The sequence below is a fragment of the Erinaceus europaeus genome, chromosome 14 (genome assembly GCF_950295315.1).
Source record: "Erinaceus europaeus chromosome 14, mEriEur2.1, whole genome shotgun sequence".
Classification (NCBI taxonomy): domain Eukaryota; kingdom Metazoa; phylum Chordata; class Mammalia; order Eulipotyphla; family Erinaceidae; genus Erinaceus; species Erinaceus europaeus.
Window position 1 is genome coordinate 90,320,963 of NC_080175.1, and position 21,058 is coordinate 90,342,020.

The window sequence follows — 21,058 nt, forward strand, 5'->3', positions numbered from 1 at the left end:
CGGGATCCTCCCGCCGGTCAATTATCCTTTTTAATAACAGAAACTTATCCTTCAAACATCCTTTCCAATCCTTGCATTTCAATATGCTGTTTTGAATGAGGAATAAGAAAAGACTGAGCAAACAACTAGGAAGACTATAGCTATGTCTTCCCCTGCTGTTTTGTCCTTCTGATGAGTGTCCTGCATCTTGTGAGTTAAGGTAGGTTCTGTAACAACTATCCTGCTCAGCAGGAGTCGGGTACATGACTTTGGCGGAGGGTGTGATAACTTGTAGTCACCAACTCTGGTTGTGACATCTTTTTTTTATTATTATTTTTATTGCCACCAAGGTTATTGCTGGGGCTCAGTGATGGTCCTAATAATCCACCATTCCAGAGGGTGAATTTTTCCCTTTTCTTTTCCTTTTTTTTTTTTTTTTTGTCTCCAATGTTATCACAGGAGCTCGGTGCCTGCACTACAAATCCACTGAAGGCCATTTTTCCCCTTCTGTTACCCTTGTTGTTTATCATTGTCATTATTTGTTGTTATTGCTGCCATTGTTGTTAGGACAGAAATGGAGAGAGGAGGGGAAGACAGAGAGAGGGAGAGAAAGACAGACACCTGCAGACCTGTTTCACCACTTGCAAAGCAACCCTCTGCAAGTGGGGAGCCTGGGGCTCAAACCTGGATCCTTGAGCAGGTCCTTGCATTTCATGCCATGTGCACTTAACAGGCTGTGCTACTGCCGGGCTCTTTCTTTCTTTCTTTCTTTCTTTCTTTCTTTCTTTCTTTCTTTCTTTCTTCCTTCCTTCCTTCCTTCCTTTCTTCCTTTCTTTCTTTCTTTCTTCCTACCTTTCTTCCTTCCTTCCTTTCTTTCATTACGTAAGACAGAAATTGAGAGAAGATAGCAAGATAGAGAGAGGGAGAGAAAGATAGACACCTGCAGACCTGCTTCACAGCTAGTAAAGCTGACCCCTGCAGGTGGGGAGCCAGAGCTGGAACCCAGGTCACTGTGATTAATGGGGTGCACTACCACCCCCTCCAATCTTATAATTTTGCAAAAGTACTAATAAAAATACTTTTCAGTGTTTATATCTTTAAAAATCAATAAATAAGTAGTCCAGGAGAGAAGAGCAACATTGTAGTAAAGGAAGAAGTACTCTCAATACCCAGGTGAAGATGATTCTGATCTAGACCATATGAATAGAAACTGACAGATTCAAAGCTGATTTATCTGCTAAATCAGTTTGCTAAGATCTAGATAAATGCTGAAAATAGCTTCCAAAAGAAAAACTAATTCCAGTTTCGTAAACAGTTATTTACACACACTTTATTTACTGATGACTGATCAAAACCACTTTTGAAACTATTTGCAAGTCAAGCCTTTTTGTCTTCTTATTACCTTTGTAATACTATTCATGTTTGCTCTTCACTCTCCAAAATGGATGGTGGAACTCAGTTTCATCTTGGGACAAGATAGTTCTTTCTTTTTCTTTTCCTTCCTTTATTTCTCTCTTTCTTTCTCTTATTGGTTACAACATTGTGTGTGTTAGTAGTATATATTCACACCTCATCGAATGTGTGTTACCACATCATGTCCAGTATTGAAAAACCAACATGACTATCCATTTGACCATCTCATCATTGAAGCAGAATTTCACTTTTCCTAGATACCTCAGTTCTAATGTCTGAATCCTAGGATTTGTTTAGCTTTCCCTATGTCTGTTCCCATGTTTTTGTTTTATATCCCACACAGGAATAAATCACCTGGCATTTGTCTCTCCAGCTGATTTATTCTGCATAATATTAACCACCACCTCCCCCATTTCTTTTTTGTCCTTGTTGTTATTGGACAGGACAAAGAGAAATTGAAAGAGAAGGGGAGGGCAGAGAGAGAGAGAGAGAGAGAAAGAGAGACACTAGCAGACCTGCTTCATCACTTGTGAGCCCCCTCTGCAGGTGGGGAGCCGGGGACCCGAACAAGGATCCTAATGCCTGACCTTGCGCTTTATACCCTGTGCACTTAGCCCGCTGCGCTACCCCGGCTCTCCCACCCTCCATTTCTATCCATGTCTTTGCAAATGACAAGTCTTCATTTTTCCTAGACTTAAACAGTATTTTGTTATGTATATAGACTACAACTTCCTTATACAGTTCATCCTCTCACACTTAGTTTTTCTAATCTTGGCTAGTGTAAATAATGAGGCAGTGAATATGGGATTGCATATATCTTTCCTTTCTTTATCTTTTGAGGATAATATAATGTATCTTGTTAGGTTAACGTAATTGCTTTTTAGGATAGTGTAACCACTGAACTATGTGGTAGATACAATCAGTTTTCTTTTGCTTTTAGATGTATCTTGTAGTCCAGTATATTTTCCCCCCCAATGTCTGCTTGTCTCTCATTGCTAACCCCTCAACTGTTTATGTCATAGATTCTGAAGACCTGTTTTCTATATTGAATGTCTTGAAGGACTGAATTTAAAATGGCTCCACTTTTGTCACTTACATCTAAAGAAAAAAAAAAAAAAAGAGAGAGGGGAGTCGGGCTGTAGTGCAGCAGGTTAAGCGTTGCTTCACAGGCGGTGAAGCAGGTCTGCAGGTGTCTATCTTTCTCTCCTCCTCTCTGTCTTCCCCTCCTCTCTCCATTTCTCTCTGTCCTATCCAACAACGACAACAACAATAATAACTACAACAATAAAACAACAAGGGCAACAAAAGGGAATAAATAAATTAAATAAATATAAAAAATGCTTTAAAAAAAAAGAGAATTATTACCCTTCACTGGTGAGAATGAGTTATTTCTCAGATATATAAATCCTCTTCTCTGGACCCTGCCCCTTCAGAGTAGCATGGTCTTGCTCTAAAAAAAAATAATGTCAGCAAATTTATCTGATAACAATCCAGAGGTCTCTCTAAACCGTGTGGACATTATCCAAGTTCTCCCAGTGCCCTGCTCTCGAGGTTACAGGTAGGGCAGATGACTACCATTCTGCACCATTGGGGTGAGTAATGGGGCTTAGAGTCCAGCAACAACTCTTGAGGGAACTCTCTGCACAAATAGTCTGTTTTTATTCTACTTTCTCAATACTTTTATTCTGGGTATTAGAAACTTGTTTTATTGAGGAAATGATGTTTTACAAGACTGCAGGTGTCTACAGGGTACACGTTTCTATCTCCCAAAAAATGTATTAACACACCTCATCCATCACCAGAGTGATGTCTAACCTGTTATTTGACTTAAGTGATTTGCATTCGGATCTGGCAACTCACTCTGGAATTTTATGCCTGTGAAATACTGGTGGCTAAGCTTAAACTTCCATTTTTCATATTCAATTAGATTAACATTGGTCATTTTGATAATAAAGCCTGCCAGTTTAATTTCAAAAGAGGGGGGGGGAATGAAAACAAAGATTTTCCTCTTACTGTAAAAAAAAAAAAGTGTTTTTTCCTCAAAATGGTACATATATTTAAGCATTTTAGGAAAGAAATGAGTGTTCATTTCAAGCATATATGGCTGCAATTTGATTTGGTTTTTAAGAAAGATGTATCTTTTATTCTCTGTTTTCTCCGACTCTATACTAACCAGGAATCAATATGCAGATGGTAGATTTACAGACTCCCTTAGGATGACAGATCAATAAGAACCCCATTGAAAAATACTTGCCTGAAGGAGGAGAATATAAACTTTTTCTCTTAATCTTTATAAGGCTTTGCTCTCAGGACCAAGTACTTCTCGGTCAGTGTTAATAGTACTGAATTTTCTTACTGCTTTTTCATGTCAAAGGCACTCTTCAAATATGTACTTAATTAAGCCTCTCTTTTTAACAGAGGTGGCCCTGCTCTCATCCCCTGGCCTCCCTTTCCTATCTCCTGTGTGGAGATTTCTCTTTGAAGTCATGCAGGATATGTATGCAGGGATGAAGGAGATGAGAACAGAGCCAAGGGCACTTGTAATGAACTTTTGATGGAAAAGAAGTTTAGATTAATTCAGCTATTCTAGCCACCCTCTATTTAGAATTCTTATAAGAGGACATACTAAATTACAGGAAGATAATGAACCTGATTTTATGTTAACTCTGAAAAGTCATGCCCTCTAAATACATTTGTGGACATCCTGTGGATTCCTGAGGATATAGAAGTCTGTAAATTTCCGGTTTTATAGGACTTATTTAGTTTATATTATTTCCTTGTCTCTTTATGTGTATCTCTTCTGATTGCCTTGAAATTCACAGCTGGAACTTGACTTATTAAAAGGTATTTATTTGTCTGAATACTTCTCCATGGATTGATGCTTGAAGAAAGACCATGATGTTTTGTGACTATGCACATTAGCCATAACTACACCTTCAGAAATAGATGCTGATCAGCTGAGAAAGTGTTTTCTAACTGCTCACAATGCAGAGGCAATTTCAATAGTAGAACTGAATCAAATGTGACTATACAGTGGCTGCCAAATAATTCATTTTAATTTCTTATCTCTGGTTATCTCAGTCACTTCACATAAAATGATTTTCTTAAATTGCTTATTAAAGATGTACAAAAAGATGCACTATATATACATATATATAACATAAATAACCTAATGGTTATAAGTTTTATAATTACAGTAACTTTTTCTTCATTGTATTCTTATTCACGCATGCTGAATTTTCTTTGGGACATTAAATTTCATAAATTGGTTCATGTTGTATCGTTGCAAATATCATCTTGAATTTTTTTATGCATTACCAATAGAAGAAGTAAAGAGCCATATTGCATACTTGATTTTCAATTTACCTGAAATTATTAAAAGAACTGTTGAGAGTCTTTTTTTTTAATCCTTAAATTGTTTTCCAGGTCACAGATACTCCACTTAGTAGGGAAATTGTCCTTACCAGTTACTACAAGAACTGATTGCTTTCCTTGTGATATTTTATAGGTTTATGCCCACCAGTCTTGAGGTTCCAATTTTTAGAGATTTTTATAGAATAACAGTTTATGAAGTATATTTATTTATTTACCTATAATTTATGGGGCTTTGTTTCAGCTAGAAAGACAGAGACAAAGAGACAGAGGAAAAGAGGGAAATACACCATAACCCTGAACAGAAGCTTTCTCCAGTTCAGTGGGTGTCAGGGCTCATACCAGGGTCATATGCATAGCAAAACAGGACCATCATCCTAGTGAACTATTTTGCTGGTTCTATTAAACCTACATCTCAGACCTCTTCAACTTTTTTTTATTATTCAGTCATTGAAGCCTTTTTGTACAGCCAAGCATATTCAGAGTGATTAGTAACGTTCTATTACTTAAAGGTAATTCTATCATAATTGTGCCTGCCAAGCCACATAAAATTAGGCTCATCGACACCTGATTTGGCAGTGAATACAATGTAAACAGAATTGCATGCTATTTTGGTGAACAAAATCCCTTGTTTGAATCCTTTTAAAATAATAGTACCTTCGCAACAGTTATAAAATGTGCTTACCTGATTAAATATCACCTAAACTAAACCAAGTACAGACAACTCCACCTATGTGTCCTGGAGCTCCGCTTCTCCAGAGCCCTTCCCCACTAGGGAAAGAGAAAGACAGGCTGAGAGTATGAATCCACCTGTCAACACCCATGTTCAGCGGGGAAGCAATTACAGAAGCCAGACCTTCAACCTTCTGCACCCCATAATGATCTTACTCCCAGAGGGTTAAAGAATAGGAAAGCTATCAGGGGAGGGCATGGGATACAGAGTTCTGGTGGTGGAAATTGTGTCGAATTGTACTCCTCTTATCCAACGGTTTAGTCAATGTTTCTTTTTTATAAATAAAATAAATAAATAAATAAATTAAAGATAAAGTTGTGAACAGTTTGATTTAGGTTTCCTAAGAAACTGCTAGTTTCCTTGATCCTAAATTATAGCCCTTCTGTGCTATGTATTGTGTGGTCACTCGATAAATAGCATGTTTGTGGCATTTAACAATAAATGTATGCTCCCCAAAGGAATTATCACCTTCTGATCCTTCTGCTTGAAACATTCCTCCTCTCAGTTCTATAATCCCTGTTCTCTATTTACAATTTTGCCTCATATGATCTTTTTAGAGAAAAACTTTAAGACACCTATCCAAAGACTTCATCTGGGCCCCGGTGGTGGCACAACTGGTTGAGCACACGTGGCACAATGCACAAGGATCCAGGTTCAAGCCCCTGCCCCCCCAACTACAGGGGCAAAACATCACGAGTGCTGATGCAGGGCTTCAAGTGTCTCTTTCTGTCTTCCTCTTTGTTTCCCCCTTCCCTCTCAACATCTGGCTGTCTCTAGTCAATAAATAAAGATAATTTAAAAAAAAAAAACTTTGGGAGTCGGCGGTAGTGTAGCTAGCGGGTTAAGCGCACGCAATGCGCAAAGACCGGCTGAAGAATCCTGATTCAAGACCCCGGCTCCCCACCTGCAGGGGCGTCGCTTCGCAAGCGGTGAAGCAGGTTTGCAGGTGTCTTTCTCTCCCTCTCTCCCCCTTCTCCATTTCTCTCTGTCCTACCCAACAACAATGACATCAATAACAACAATAATAACTACAACAATAAAACAACAAGGGCAACAAAGGGGGAAATAAATAAATATAAATAAATATGTTTTTAAAACTTCATCTTCCCACTGAGTCACTCACTATTACATCATTCTTTTTTTATTTCCATCATAGGATGTCTTAATACCTGAATATTTTTTATTTATGTGCTGGTTGACTTTATATATATTTTCTGTCTCTACTAATTGAAATCATGGGGCAGCAAGCTGTCTCTTTCATTAAAAAGTCGCAGTACTGGGAGTCCCGAGGTAGCAGCGGGTTAAGCGCATGTGGCGCAAAGCGCAAGGACCCGAGTAAGGATCCCGATTGGAGCCCCTGGCTCCCCACCTGCAGGGGAGTCGCTTCGCAGGGGTGAAGCAGGTCTGCAGGTGTCTATCTTTCTCTCCCCCTCTATCTTCCCCTCCCCTCTCCATTTCTCTCTGTCCTACCCAACAACGACGACATCAATAACTATGACAATAATTACAACAATAAAACAACAAGGGGAATAAATAAATGAATTTTTTTAAAGTAGCAATAATTGCTGACCCATGGTAAACTTTCTTTCATCTCTATGAGATATCTGTTGAATGAACTAATAGATTATTAAATTGACCTCCTGTCTATTTAAAGTTGTTGTAGAAAGGAAATAGCCTATATACCCCCTAATAAAAGTGAGATTGATAAATTAAACCTATGAAATCAGGGAAACATTTCTAGTTATTAGGGACAAATACAGTGAAAATCATGGAAAATCTCTTTATGACTTTCGCCTTTTAGTGTCACTGGTAGAGAATGTCACTGTGCATACTCTTAGTAGTAACTTTTAGTATTGAATTTATTTGTTCATATCTCCTGATCACCTAAATATCTTAAATATAGTTATTTCTTTTTTTAGTACAGTTATTTAATGACATGGGAAGACAACATCATGAAATAGTGTGTAGAGTGTAATTTCACTTTTGATAAAAAATTAAAATGCATACAAAACATGGAGAGATTATATCCCAAAATGCAATGACTTCCATTCAGTGATTGATTATTCTTCCCTTTACTTTTGTACACTTTTTGAAACATAATTATTTCTCAAGAAGCACAGATCAGCCAGCTCAGGGAAGTTCAGCCATCAAGGTCTGAACCCCTGGTCAGTTCAGCAAGGGTGACAGTGATCAAGTAGGATGCAGAATACTGTCTGTCTTTCCCTTTCACACTGGACTGCTCTAAATGATGTCCTAACTTTCACAATATAAAAGCATCAGCAGCTTCGGTCTTCACTTACCACAAAATGCAGTAACTATCTTATAGGTATAAAACACAAAAAATATACCTATTTCAATCAGACCTGACACTCTATTCTATAATCAGTTCAGACTAGGATGCTGTTTGCTTTGTATAGTCGCTGTTTGAATAGACATATCGCCTCGAATAGAATTCACCTATCAACAGATACAGTGAGATGAGCTGATTTTCATTTTAAAGTAAAAAGTGTCAGTATCTAAAATAACAAATTATAGTTTCGTTTTCAGCTTTACTAGGATGAGTTAAAACCATTGTTGGGTTCAGCTTTTTTTTTTTTTTATAGGAAAAGTAGAGTGCCCTAAGATGTCCCAAAGCATAGAGAACTATATATTCTCTTTTGTAACAAATCTAAACAAGCAATTGTAGTAAATAAGTAGCTCTTTCTTAAGAAGTCATTCAGAAAATCAAGTTTCTTCCTTACTTTGTAATTCCAACATGATGTCATCTCTTTTGTTCTCATCAGTTTGGCTATGTTCTGGTCCTTGAAGTGACCATGTTGTAGCTCATGGGAAAGGGAAAAGTATATAGAATTCATATGCCCCATTTATACATTTTTTCTAAATTTTTCTTTATATCCTTTTGTTGCTTTTGTTTTGTTTTTATTGTTGTAGTGATTGTTGTTATTGATGTTGTTGTTGTTGAAGAGGACAGAGAGAAATGGAGAGAGGAGAGGAAGACAGAGAGGAGGAGAGAAAGACAAACACCTGTAGACCTGCTTCACCACCTGTGAAGCAACTCCTCTGCAGGTGGGGAGGGGGGCTTGAACCCGGATCCTTAGTCGGGTCCTTGCCCTTTGTGCCACGTGCGCTTAACCCGCTGCGCTACCGCCCGACTACCGCCCCCATATATGCTTTAAAAATATTTTATGTGTTATATTGAATAGAGATAGAAATTGTGAGGGAGGGAGGAGAAAGAGAGAAAAAGAGACCTGCAGCTCTACGCCATTACTTATGAAGCCCTCTACACACGCACTGCCTGCAGGAGGGCAGGGGCAGGGCCTTAAACCCACGTCTTTAAGTCCTGTAACATCTGCTGCAGCGGTTGCACTGCCCCTTGGTCCCCACATGCCCTGCATTTGAAGGAAGTGTCAATTTTCACTGAGTTGCATTCATTTTTTTAAAATTTTTTATTTATAAAATAGAAACATTGACTAAACCATAGGATAAGAGTACATCTCCACACAATTCCCACCACCAGAACTCCGTATCCCATCCCCTCCCCTGATAGCTTTCCTATTATTTATCCCTCTGGGAGTATGGACCCAGGGTCATTATGGGGAGCAGAAAGTGGAAGGTCTGGCTTCTGTAATTGCTTCCCCGCTGAACATGGGAGTTGACAGGTTGATCCATATACTCCCTGCCTTTCTCTCTCCCTAGTGGGGCAGGGATCTGGGGAGGTGGGGCTCCAGGATACATTGGTGGTCCATGAGAAAAGTATTGGATGGTTTCTTAGTATATGCTTAAGTAAGAAACAACAAATCAAGAAGTCTTCCAGAAATTGAATGCACTTATTGATGCCAATTTCATGTTTCATTTATATCAATATTGAAATGGTGAATTATGCAGTAGGCAACTACTAAAAGCTTTGTTATAACTGCATCAGAGAATTGAATTGAGAAATACTGACACAATGTCATGTCCAAAAGCATTTTTGTTTGTGCTTTCTAAAGGAAGTGCAAGGCAAGGCATGCTAGAGTAAAAAATCAACTCCCATATGTGAAATGTTTCCCTTAACAAATACCATGTCATGAAGTGTCATGTTTTAGGTCCACTTCTAAATATAACTTCTGTCTCTCTACAAATTCTGTGACTTTTTAGCTTTACAATGCAACTAGTACTTGGTAATTTTTAATGTTATTATTGGCTACAGACAGAGAGAAATTGAAAAGGGAGGTGGAGATAGAGAAGGAAAGAGACAGAATTGTTGGGCCAGGTGGTGGCGCACAGTGCACAGGGACCCAGGTTCAAGCCACCGTTCCCCAGTGGTGGTGTGTGTGGGGGGGGGCGACGACGACTTCGTGAGTGGTGAAACAAGACTGTGAGTGACTTTCTGTCTCTCTCATTCACGACTCCCTCTCCCCTCTCATTTTCTGTCTCTATACAATAAATAAAGACCAAAAAAAGGAAAGAGACAGAGAGAGAGCTGCAGCCCTACTTCACCACTCATGAAGCTTTCCCCTGGCTGGTGGGGAAATGCAGGTCCTTGAGCACTGTAATGTGTGCGCTTAACCAGATGCGCCACCACCTGGACCGTATCTTGTGATTTTATGTGGCCCTCTCTATACATAATAATACATAAAATTTTAAGTGTAGTAGAAACCATTAATAAATTTAATTCTAATGTTTTTGTTAATGTTAATTTTATAACATTACTTAAACACATTGGGAAGTACTATTATGAGCTATGGTTTATGCATTTTCATACAAAATATTTATGGCCCAGGAGGCAGGACAGTGGTAGCGTTTTATACTGCCAGAGTGCTGTTTTATCCTCTCTCTCTCTCTCTCTCTCTCTCTCTCTCTCTCTCTCCTGTGTCTATCTATATCTTATTAAATGAATATAAGGAGGTAGAGGTTATACAGGCTTCTGTGCTAAATATCAATAGACTTGAACCCTAGATTAGATCAATAGGGTTTACAGTTAAAGGTATTTATATACTTTTCCCATATTTGAGAGCTACTCTCTTCCCTGATGCAGCTTTCTAGTCCTATTCTCAACTCTGACAGCATCTTGCCAGACAATACCTTTAGCCCACTTGCATGTTAGCTATAGGGGTCAGGCAAAAATTAGTAGGGTCATGGGCCCATTAGAATATACCTAAAATAGATCTCATAGCTTTTTCCAAAATGAAAACGCCAAATCTCATCTGGCATATTCTTACCTTTAGGTAAGATTATTAAAAAATTTGTTCTCCTTTATATCTTAATGATTTTCAGCCACCAAGTTACAGATGCTAACATGATGACAACCTGACTTCCCTGGGCAGATGACCTCACTAATGTGTCCTGGAACTCCACCTCCCCAGAGCCCTGACCCATTGGGGAAAGATAGAAACAGTCTGGGGATATGGATCCACCTGTCAATGCCCATGTTCAGTGGAGAAGCAGCTACAGAAGCCAGACCTCCCCCCTTCTGCACCCCAGAAAGATCTTTGGTCCATACTCCCAGAGGGATAAAGAATAGGGAAACTTCCAATGAAGAAGATGTGATATGGAGTTCTGGTGGTGGGAATTGTGTGGGATTGTACCCCTCTTATACACAGTCTTGTCAATCATTGTTCAATCACTAATAAATATAATATAATAAAATAAAAATTTGAAGCTATAAAAAAGAAGGAAAATAAATAAATAAATAAATAAATAAATACAAAAATAATTTTTAATTTGTTAGATACACTTACAAGCACTTTTCTGGGCACAGATAATTTTTAAAAAATACAAAATCTTTTTTTTTGTGAAATGAAAATCATGGCTTTTTAGTGGAAAAGGAAACTCTTACCTGAGTCAACATGTCAATTGCAAAAAAAAAAAAAAAGTCACCAAACATCAATCTAACCTTTTAATTTAATGAAATAAACAATTTCTATTTAGGAAGCCCAAATATATATATATATAAAGATTTGAGAAATAGATTTCTTGTCTTAAAATTTTTCATTTTTATTAGACAAGAATATATTTGAAAACATGCATATTGTTTCAATTTCCACTTTATACATAGTGAGTTTAAAATCCCATGTATTGTATACATGTTAACTTTTATCAGTATGTCAACTAGAACAGAACATTATAGAGTGGCAGATTCCTATGACATAAAATAATGTATACTAAAATTTTATGATTTAATTGTGAAAATTACATATTTTCATATTGGAAAATATAGCTAGTCATAGCAAGAAATTTCATTTTAAAGTTTAAAAAGGAGCCAGGCCATGGCATACCTGGTTGAGCACACATGTAACAATATGCAAGGACCCAGGTTCAAGCCACTGGTCCATATCTGCAGTAGGAAAACTTCGTGTGGTGAAGCAGTATTGTAGATTTCTCTTTCTCTCTCTGTCTCTCTCTCTCTCTCTCTTTCTCTCCTTCTCTCTCTGTTTCTCTCTGTCTAAATAAATAAATAAGGCAATCCTCTTAACTTCTTAACTTGAAACTTATCCCAGTGACTATTAAACTCTTTCCAAAAAGAAAGAAATGAAAGAGAAGACAGAAAGAATGAGGGTGGGGAGGAAGGAAGGAAGGAAGGAAGGAAGGAAGGAAGGAAGGAAGGAAGGAAGGAAACCAGTTAGAAATAGTTTTTTTAGCTTTAATCTCTGGACATTCAATAGGAATCCCTTTTAAACATTGATGACATTTTGGTGACTGTTATCTTTTTAAATATCCAGAGAGGTGTTCCATAATCATTTAAGGTTTTTCTGCTTAAAGTGTCTGTATTGCCAAAATATTTTGCTATCTTCTCTCTCAGTGTGTTAGAATTAAATATACCTGTTGGAATTTGAATTCTGGTCTCAGTTCAAAACAGCCATATGCAATTGCACTGTGACATCACAAATTAATTTTAAAAACACATAACTGACATGTCTGCTAGTGTCAATTTTATCTCTGAAGAAATATAAAATTTCATGAGTCTGCTCCTTCTTATTCTGAAACATTTGCTGTGTACACAAACAGGAAAAATAATTGTTAGCAATTAGCAACCTAATAAATACTAAAACAAATTATAAATTATACAATTAGAAGGATCCAACTCTATTATTGCTGAATAAACTGTAACCTGGAAGAACATACTAAGGAGATTTTTTTCTCTTCTTTTTTTCCTCCAAGGTTATCACTGGCTCTCTAAGGATATGTGAAATGAGGACTCAAAAGTGTTCAGCCAATTTGGCCATAGAAGATGTATATGGATCATTCTCCATCTCTAAGACCACAGGAGTAAACAACTAGTAGAGACGGATCATAAAATCTATCTCCTCCTCAGGAAAAAAAAAATCCTGGATATTTTTAAACATTTGCTTATGTAAGGTACTTAAATGTACCCTATTAAATAACTTTATGCACTTGTCAGCTGTCTTTTTATTATATATATATATATATATATATATATATATATATATATATATGTCCTTAAAATGATTAAATACCCCTGGAATTTTTCACTAAGACTCATATTTCACAAAGTACCTTAAAAGTTTCTTCTTCTAAGACTTCCTAGTCTTTCTATCAACAATCAAGACTAAAAATATGAAGCAATTTTTATTTGGGCCTTTTTCTTAGAAGATTGTTTCTCAGCACTAGACTTATAGTTCAAAGTTTTTGAAGATTTTCTGATTGGTGTACTGGATGATTAGTCTGTTGAAATGTGTTTCCACAGCTTTCTTTTGTAGTTCTCTATCACTATGCATTTTTTTTTCACATTTGTCTGAATTGAGCTATATTTACCATCTGCTGCTTCAGGCTCTCAAATGATCTGAAACCTTTGAATTTTGTTAAATCGCTGCTCATTATTGCTTTTTTTTTAATAGGGTGTATTTAATAGGGTGTATCCATTTTCCTCCTCGATTTCCTTATATCTATCATTTACATACTCTAGTCTGAGATAGTAAGACACTAACACTCCCAATAGCAATTATAAATGCTAAGTCCTTAAGCCAAAGTGCAGCTGATCTAGTCTGAAGTAAACTTTCTTCACCACATTGTTCTATTTCATGATTTTGATTCAAGTAATCAGGATATTTTGATGTGAAGTCCTCAGTGTACAAGATCCCTTGAAAGGTTCTGTTACATTTCTTTCATGGAATACTAATGTTACTCTCTTTGACTTTTCCTTTGCTATAGATTTTTCTCTATCTCATTTTACAAATAACTTTAATATTTTGTGCAAATCGAAAATTGTTTTGTTTTGTTTTACATAATAGATATGGTGTACAACCCAAGTTTTTTTTTTAATTTATTTATAAAAGAAAAAAAATATTGACAAGACCATAGGATAAGAGGGTACAATTCCCACCACCAGAGTTCTGTATCCCATCCCCTCCCTTGAAAGCTTTGCTATCTCTCTGGGAGTATGGACCCAGGGTTATTATAGGGTGGAGAAGGTGGAAGGTCTGGCTTCTGTAATTGCTTCCTCGCTGAACATGGGCATTGGCAGGTTGATCCATACTCCCAGCCTATTTCTATCTGGGGCAGGGCTTTGGTTAAAAACTAGTATAGTCATGGGCCCTTTGGAATATAACTAAAATAGGACTACTAACTACAAAACAGAGACCCCCAACTCGTCATCAGAACTATTCTAGCCTTTAGGTTCATAATTAGTCAAAAATGTGTTAACTCTTTTTTCAGCCACCAAGTTCCAGATGCTAACATGATGTCAACCAGACTTCCCTGGACAGACAACCCCACCAGTGTGTCCTGGAGCCCCACTTCCCCAGAGCCCCACTCCACTAGGGAAAGAGAGAAGCAGGCTGGGAGTATGGATCAACCTGCTAACACCCATATTCAGCAGGAAAGCAATTACAGAAGCCAGACTTTCTACCTTTTGCATCCCAGAATGGCCCTGGGTCCATACTCCCAGAGGGATAAAGAATAGGAAAGCTATCAGGGGAGGGGATGGGATATGGAGTTCTAGTGGTGGGAATTCTGTCGAGTTGTATCCCTCTTACCCTATGGTTTTTGTCAGTGTTTCATACATATACATATATATATATAACCAAGTTTTATCCTAATCCTTGGCCTGCACTAGAGGAAGCTTCAGTGCTGTGATGTTTTTCTCTTTATCCCCTCTTTCTCTGACTTAATTAAAACAAAAAAAAAAGCTCAGGGCAATAAAGCTGTGATGAGAGAAAAAAAATAAGAAATAGAGGTGATGTTGCTCTTAAGAGAGTATTTGGGGTGTAAGTTAACACTGTTTTCTTCCTACTTTTATGGACACATATACACCACACACAAGCAAACACATACAATCAATCTTATACATGGCACTCTGTTGTCCATGGCAGTCATAGTTATAAAGCTTCATAAAAGATAATAAATGGGGGTTCATGTAGTTAAGCACCCAGTTACATGCACATATAATGTTCAGGGACCAGTGTTCCAGCCCCTACTCCCCACCTGCAAGGGAGAATCTTCACAAGTGGTGAAACTCTGGCTCAAAGTGATTCAGATGTGGAAGAGGTTCATGAGAAGCAATTTCTTTTGACGTAAGAACTACTAAACAAGGAGTGGGGTTGTAGCACAGCTGGTTAAGTGGAGGTGGCACAAAGCACAAGGACAGAAATAAAGATCCCGGTTCAAGCCCTCGGCTCCCCATCTGCAGGGGAGTCGCTTCACAAGCAGTGAAGCAGGTCTGTAGGTGTCTATCTTTCTCTCCTCCTCTCTGTCATCCCCTCCTCTCTCCATTTCTCTCTGTCCTATCCAACAACAATGATATCAATAACAACAACAATAATAACTACAATAAAACAAGGGCAACAAAAAGGAATAAATAAATATTAAAAAAATATTTTTAAAAAGAACTACTAAACTTAAAAATACTAATAATATGGTCTTTGTATAAACAACATTGATATAAATAACAATGATTGTATAAACAACAATCAGTGATGAGACAGGAACAAAACAATTATAGAACTTCCATTTACAGCAGGGAATGAGAATCATAATCATGATTTTCTTTATAGAAAGTAAATATTATAAACTTGGGCATCAACCTAGATTTTTAAACAGTGACTTGCACTCACTGTTAAAAAAAAATCCAGGGACTGGCCAAGTAGCTAACCCAGATAGTTCTTAAGTTTTACGTTGCTTATGACCCAGCGTCAAGCCTGACCCCCCCAACTCACTAGAGGAAGCTTCAGTGCTGTGTTGTCTTTCTTTCTATCTGAGAAAGTCAGCCTGGGGTGGTGAAGTATCAGCAGTGACCAGTTAGGGAAAAAAAATGGCTGGGTGGTGGCATTCCTGGTTGAGCACACATGTCACAATGCGCAAGGACCCAGGTTCGAGCCCCCATTCCCCACCTACGGGGGGCGGGGGGAGCTTCATGAGCGATGAAGTAGGTCTGCAGGTGTCTCTCTGTCTCTCTCTCCCTCTCTAACTTTCTCTGGCCTCTCAATGTCTCACTGCTCCTATCCAACAAATAAATAAAGATAATAAAACATAAAAAGTAAATAAATAAGTATGCCCAGAATAGACAAACAGAACTTGACTTCATTTCAATTGAAGAGCTATGCTTCTATGAATGCTTTAAAATATTCTGACTACTCTGAAAGTTATATCTACCCTTTTTTTCTCTTTTACTTTATTACATACAATGTACTTATAACATATCATGATGAAATTAGAACTAAAAATTAGAATAATATTAGGAAACACTGATAGACAGTGCTGTGAATCTCAGTACTGCTATGAGAGAGAGCTCGGGCGGAACTACATATTTAAGCAATTTTTAAAACTACTTGTTTACATTTTAGAAATGACTCATCATATTCGATTGTGTAAATACATATTTAGACTAGTAACACTCTTTATAAGGCTATGAATTAAAGCCAAATGTAAGTATTGGAGTTAATCCTTTCTGCCTGCTTGAAGCGCCATTTTGAGTGAGCAGGGTGAAATTGGACATTGTGTGTGTATAATGATGAAAAATGGTAGGCTACAATAAGGAATAATTCCTTTGATTCCAGAGCATAATAGCCTATGAATTATGTTTAAAATTAATGAAAGAGAAGATAGAGAATGATTTGAATCTCATCAGGAGCTATTTTTCTCCTCCTCTCAAGAAGCAATGAGTCATTTTCTAAGGGATTTGAACTTTTCTTAGCAAGTCTCTCTAAGCTTCTAAAAGGTCTTAATTTGAAGCTGAACCTTTTAAATGATGATTTGTTTTGCTTTAAAGAACAAACAAATAAGCAGTTGGACTTCCTGAGAAGTTTTCATTGTATGAAGACCATTTCTCAACAGAATGAGGTTTTAACATTTGGGAGGACACATACATTCCACCACATTCTTTTGCCATGAAAGATTTTTTTCCTTCAGCTTTACAAACTGGTTTCAAAAGAGAGCCTGTTTCCCTATGGAAAGTAACCGAATTTAATGAGAGAAACTGTTGTTTGATTTTTTTTTTACTCTGTCTTCTCTAACACAAATTTTAAAAGTTATCTTTCAGTATAGTTATGTCACTTTGAAACTATTATTTTGTGCTTAAATTCATGTGCAGCCTACCAATTAGAACATGTTTTCCTTTCTTATTCAAATAGCCACATCTTTAGAAAACAAATCTCCCAGCAGTGGTGAAAAAAATATTATTAGAGATGTAACTATATGGAATTCCAACTTTTTCAATATATTTGAAAAGACGGAAATATCAGCTCTGCAGTGTTCTGATGAAAATATTCAAATTTCAAACAGGAGTATCAAGGAATACTCAGCTCTTGTCACCCAAGGACATAGCTTTCATCCTTGATTCTATAGTCCAGATCAATAGCTCTAAAGAAGGCCATTCTCTAGCCATGACTACAGAATGTGAGCTCAAACCTACAGAAATGTAGAGGTTACATAAGGCTCCTATGCTGATGATGGGCCCCAGCTCAAATCGGTGGGATTTACAGTTAACAGCATTTATATACTTTCCCCATATTTGGGAGCTATTCTCTTCCTCAACTCAGCTTGCTACTCTTTTTTCCAACTATGACACTATCTCTCCAGACAATAATTTGGGTCTACCTGCATATTAAATGCCAGGCTCAGGCAAAAACTAGTAGAGTCATGAACCCCTTGGAATATACCAATAAGAGACCTATTAGCTTTTTCCACAACAGAGACCCCAAATCTTTATCTGCAATATTCTTGCCTTTAGGTTCATGATTAGTCAACAATTTGTTCTGTTTTGTATCTCCACTCTTTTTCAGCCACCAGGTTCCAGATGTTACCATAATGCCAACCTGACTTACCTGGACAGCTGACTCCACCATGTGTTCTGGAACCCTGCCTACTCTGAGCCCTGCCCCACTAGGGAAAGAGAGAGACAGGCTGGGAGCATGGATCAACCTACCAACACTACCTTTTGTTTATAGTGCTTTTGCCTAAAACATAGATACAAATTTTAAAAAATGAGATTAAGGAAAATAATTGATTCAAAATTAAAATAACATGGCCATTCATGTATAAAGAAGTCAATGAAGCAAACTGCTCAAAATGCATGCTACTTGGCTTCTCACTTTCTTCAATTTCATTTTATTCTTCATCCTAAGATTCTTACCAAGCAATATAAATTTTCTCTATACTTAATGACTTGGTGATTCTATTTATCTTCTATTATCATATATGTACATGTAGTTTAATATGTTTTCCTCATATTAAATTTTCCTTTTTTTTTAGATAACAACAGAGACAGAGGCAAAGAAAGAATGAAAGAGACCATAACACCAAGGATTTTTCAAAGTAGTAACGGCCAGGCTAGACCTGGGGTACGCATGTGCCAAGCAGCACACTATTCAAGTGAGCTATTCTGCCAACCCAATATTTCCTTTTCCTCCAGGGTTAGCGCTGGGCTCAGTGCCAGGCCTACAAATCCACCGCTCCTGGGGGCTGTGCTTCCCATTTTGTTGCCCTGGTTGTTGTATTTGTTGTACTTCTTATTGTTATTGTTTTATAGCTGCTGTTGTTGTTGTTGTTGGATAGGATTGAGAGAAATGGAGAGAGGAGGGGAAGACAGAGAGGAGGAGAGAAAGATAGACACCTGCAGACCTGCTTCACTGCTTTCAAAGTGACTCTCCTGAAGATGGGCTGCTGGGGGCTCGAACCCTGATCTTTACACTTTGCACCATGTGCGCTTAACCTGCTGCACTACTGCCCAGCCCCCCAGTACTTTAAATGTTTAGCTACCATCTTTATGTGGCTTTCCAACCCCTCATTGTTATCTTTCAATTTCCATTCATTCTCTTATAAAATTAATACCATTTGATTTGTCTATTGGATTGTATTTTATTTCCATTGGTCTTTCTCTTCTCCAGTGCAACAACATTGTCCATGTTATTTTATAAAAATTTAATTATTTTAGATGACTCACTGATTAAAATGACTAGTGAGTGACTAGTGACATAAAATAGTGTTTTATAATCTTTAATAATAATGATGTCTTCATTACTCTTACTCTAACCTACCTTTGTGGCTTCACCCTCTATCTCCCGATATACTTTGCCCCATATTGTTCATTGAATTCCTCTCCCAGAGTGCATGTCTCTCTCTTTCTGTACTACATTATATAGTACATATAATATATACTAGGCTGCTGTATAATACACATCTTTTCTGTTGATATTACTTTATCAGAGTTATTTCTGCTCATAGTTATTTTTAAGGTTATTTTTTTAAGTATGTGTTTATTTGTTTGTTTATTGCATAGAGGACAAAAGGGACAAAGAGGTAGAGAGAGAAAGATAGAGGGAGAGAAAAGGGAGAGAGAGAGAGAGAAGGGAAAGAGAGAGAGAGACAGAGAGAGAGAGAAGCCTGCAGCATTTTTTCCATTCATGAAGCTATTCTTCTCAAAAACATGCGAAGCTTTTTATCCCTGGTGGCAACCAGGAGCTTGAATCTGGGTCCTTTTCCATTGTAGCATGTGTGCGCACCTAGCTGTGTGCCACTGCATGGCCCCTCTGGTCATACTCAGTAAGAATGATGATAAATAAAAGAATAAGTTTTGATATTTGTATTCAGCTATTAAAGAGGTAGATGTTCACATTTATAAAAAAAAAATTGGAATTTTATTTTCCCAGTAAAAAACAGGGAGAATTATTTTATGTGTATGATGATGATGGGACATTAACTATGAAAGTTTCAGTTATAATAACTAGAGTTTCAAAAATTAGCAGAAAGTTAGCTTATTATAGAATGCATTCCCAGCATTAACATATTTGCTACTTATGAGATAATCTATATTAATTATAGCTAATCACCTGAGACTGTAAATACATTTTAGCACTAGTTTAACCAAAACATAGTAAGGAATCTAATTCTATGATAAAATAACAAAGTCAAAATCAATCTCTTTGTTATTCCTATCATACTTATGAAGACTAATTTGGGACTGGCAAGCCACCTATGTCACTGTGGCGTCTACCTGCCTTGTAATGTTTAAGTTCAGGCTGGAGACCCTGACACACCACGTGGAAGAGCTTCAACACTGGAGGGAGCTTCAGTTCTATAGTGCCCCCACCTTCTCTCTCTCCACCTCTACCTCTGTCTCCATAAAAAAATGATTAAGTGCATGAAATCATGCATGTGCACACAGGAAGTAAACTACCAAGACAGAATGATGTTTGTTTTAATCACGTAAGCATAGGGTGAACTATTACTTTGATTTTTTAATATTTATTTATTTTCCCTTTTGTTGCCCTTGTTGTTTTTTATTGTTGTTGTAGTTATTATTGTCGTTGTTATTGATGTCGTTGTTGGATAGGACAGAGAGAAATGGAGAGAGGAGGGGAAGACAGAGAGGGAGAGAGAAAGATAGACACTTGCGGACCTCCTTCACTGCCTGTGAAGCGACTCTTCTGCAGGTGGGGAGCCAGGGGCTCAAACTGGGATTCTTACTCAGATCCTTGCACTTTCTGCCATGTGTGCTTAATCCACTCTGCTGCCCGACCCCCAAACTATTACTTTCTATGACTGCTGTTAATGAATAGAACGTAGAGCATCACCAGATGTACATTTTGAAGGTCTAATGTTTAAGATTTTATGTATTTACTTACAGGTTTCTGAGGCAGTGATAAAGAGGCCAGGGTCTCACTCAGCTCTGGTATATGAAATGTCCCAGGGATTAAATCTGTACCATAGGAGTAAAAGAGAGAGAGTAGTAAAAAAGATATAATTCAAGTTTGAATAGTCACTGAGAGTTTCCCCAAATTGAAGGAGATAGAACCTCAAATACATGAAACTTGTAGAACTCCAAGAGAAAAACAGCTCCTAGCAAGAGTTCATAAATAAAACAATTAAGATGACAAAATTAAAAGCTAAAAAATTACAGTTAAATTAAAAATTAAAGTTCATAAACAAAATAATTAAAATGACAAAGATCAAAGATAAAGGACCCAGATGACAGCTGGAGAAAAACAGTCACCTGAAAGGAAGTCCCATAAAACAACCAGATGATTTTTTTTTTAACAGAAAATCTAAAGGTTAGAAAGCACTGATATAAAAAGCTCTATTAAAAGTTTTGAAAGAAAAAGGCCTCAGCCTAAGAATACCTTATCC

At 37.3% G+C, this 21,058-nt stretch overlaps 1 long non-coding RNA gene across 1 annotated transcript; it reads right to left on the reverse strand.

Annotated features, from left to right (window-relative positions):
* Positions 1-1,955: 1,955 nt before the first annotated feature.
* LOC132532682 (uncharacterized) lies at positions 1,956-20,627 on the reverse strand. Its single transcript, XR_009544589.1, has 2 exons — positions 20,557-20,627; positions 1,956-4,758 (listed from the first exon to the last, which is right to left on the reverse strand). It is a non-coding gene; the product is annotated as an uncharacterized LOC132532682 (long non-coding RNA).
* Positions 20,628-21,058: the final 431 nt, after the last annotated feature.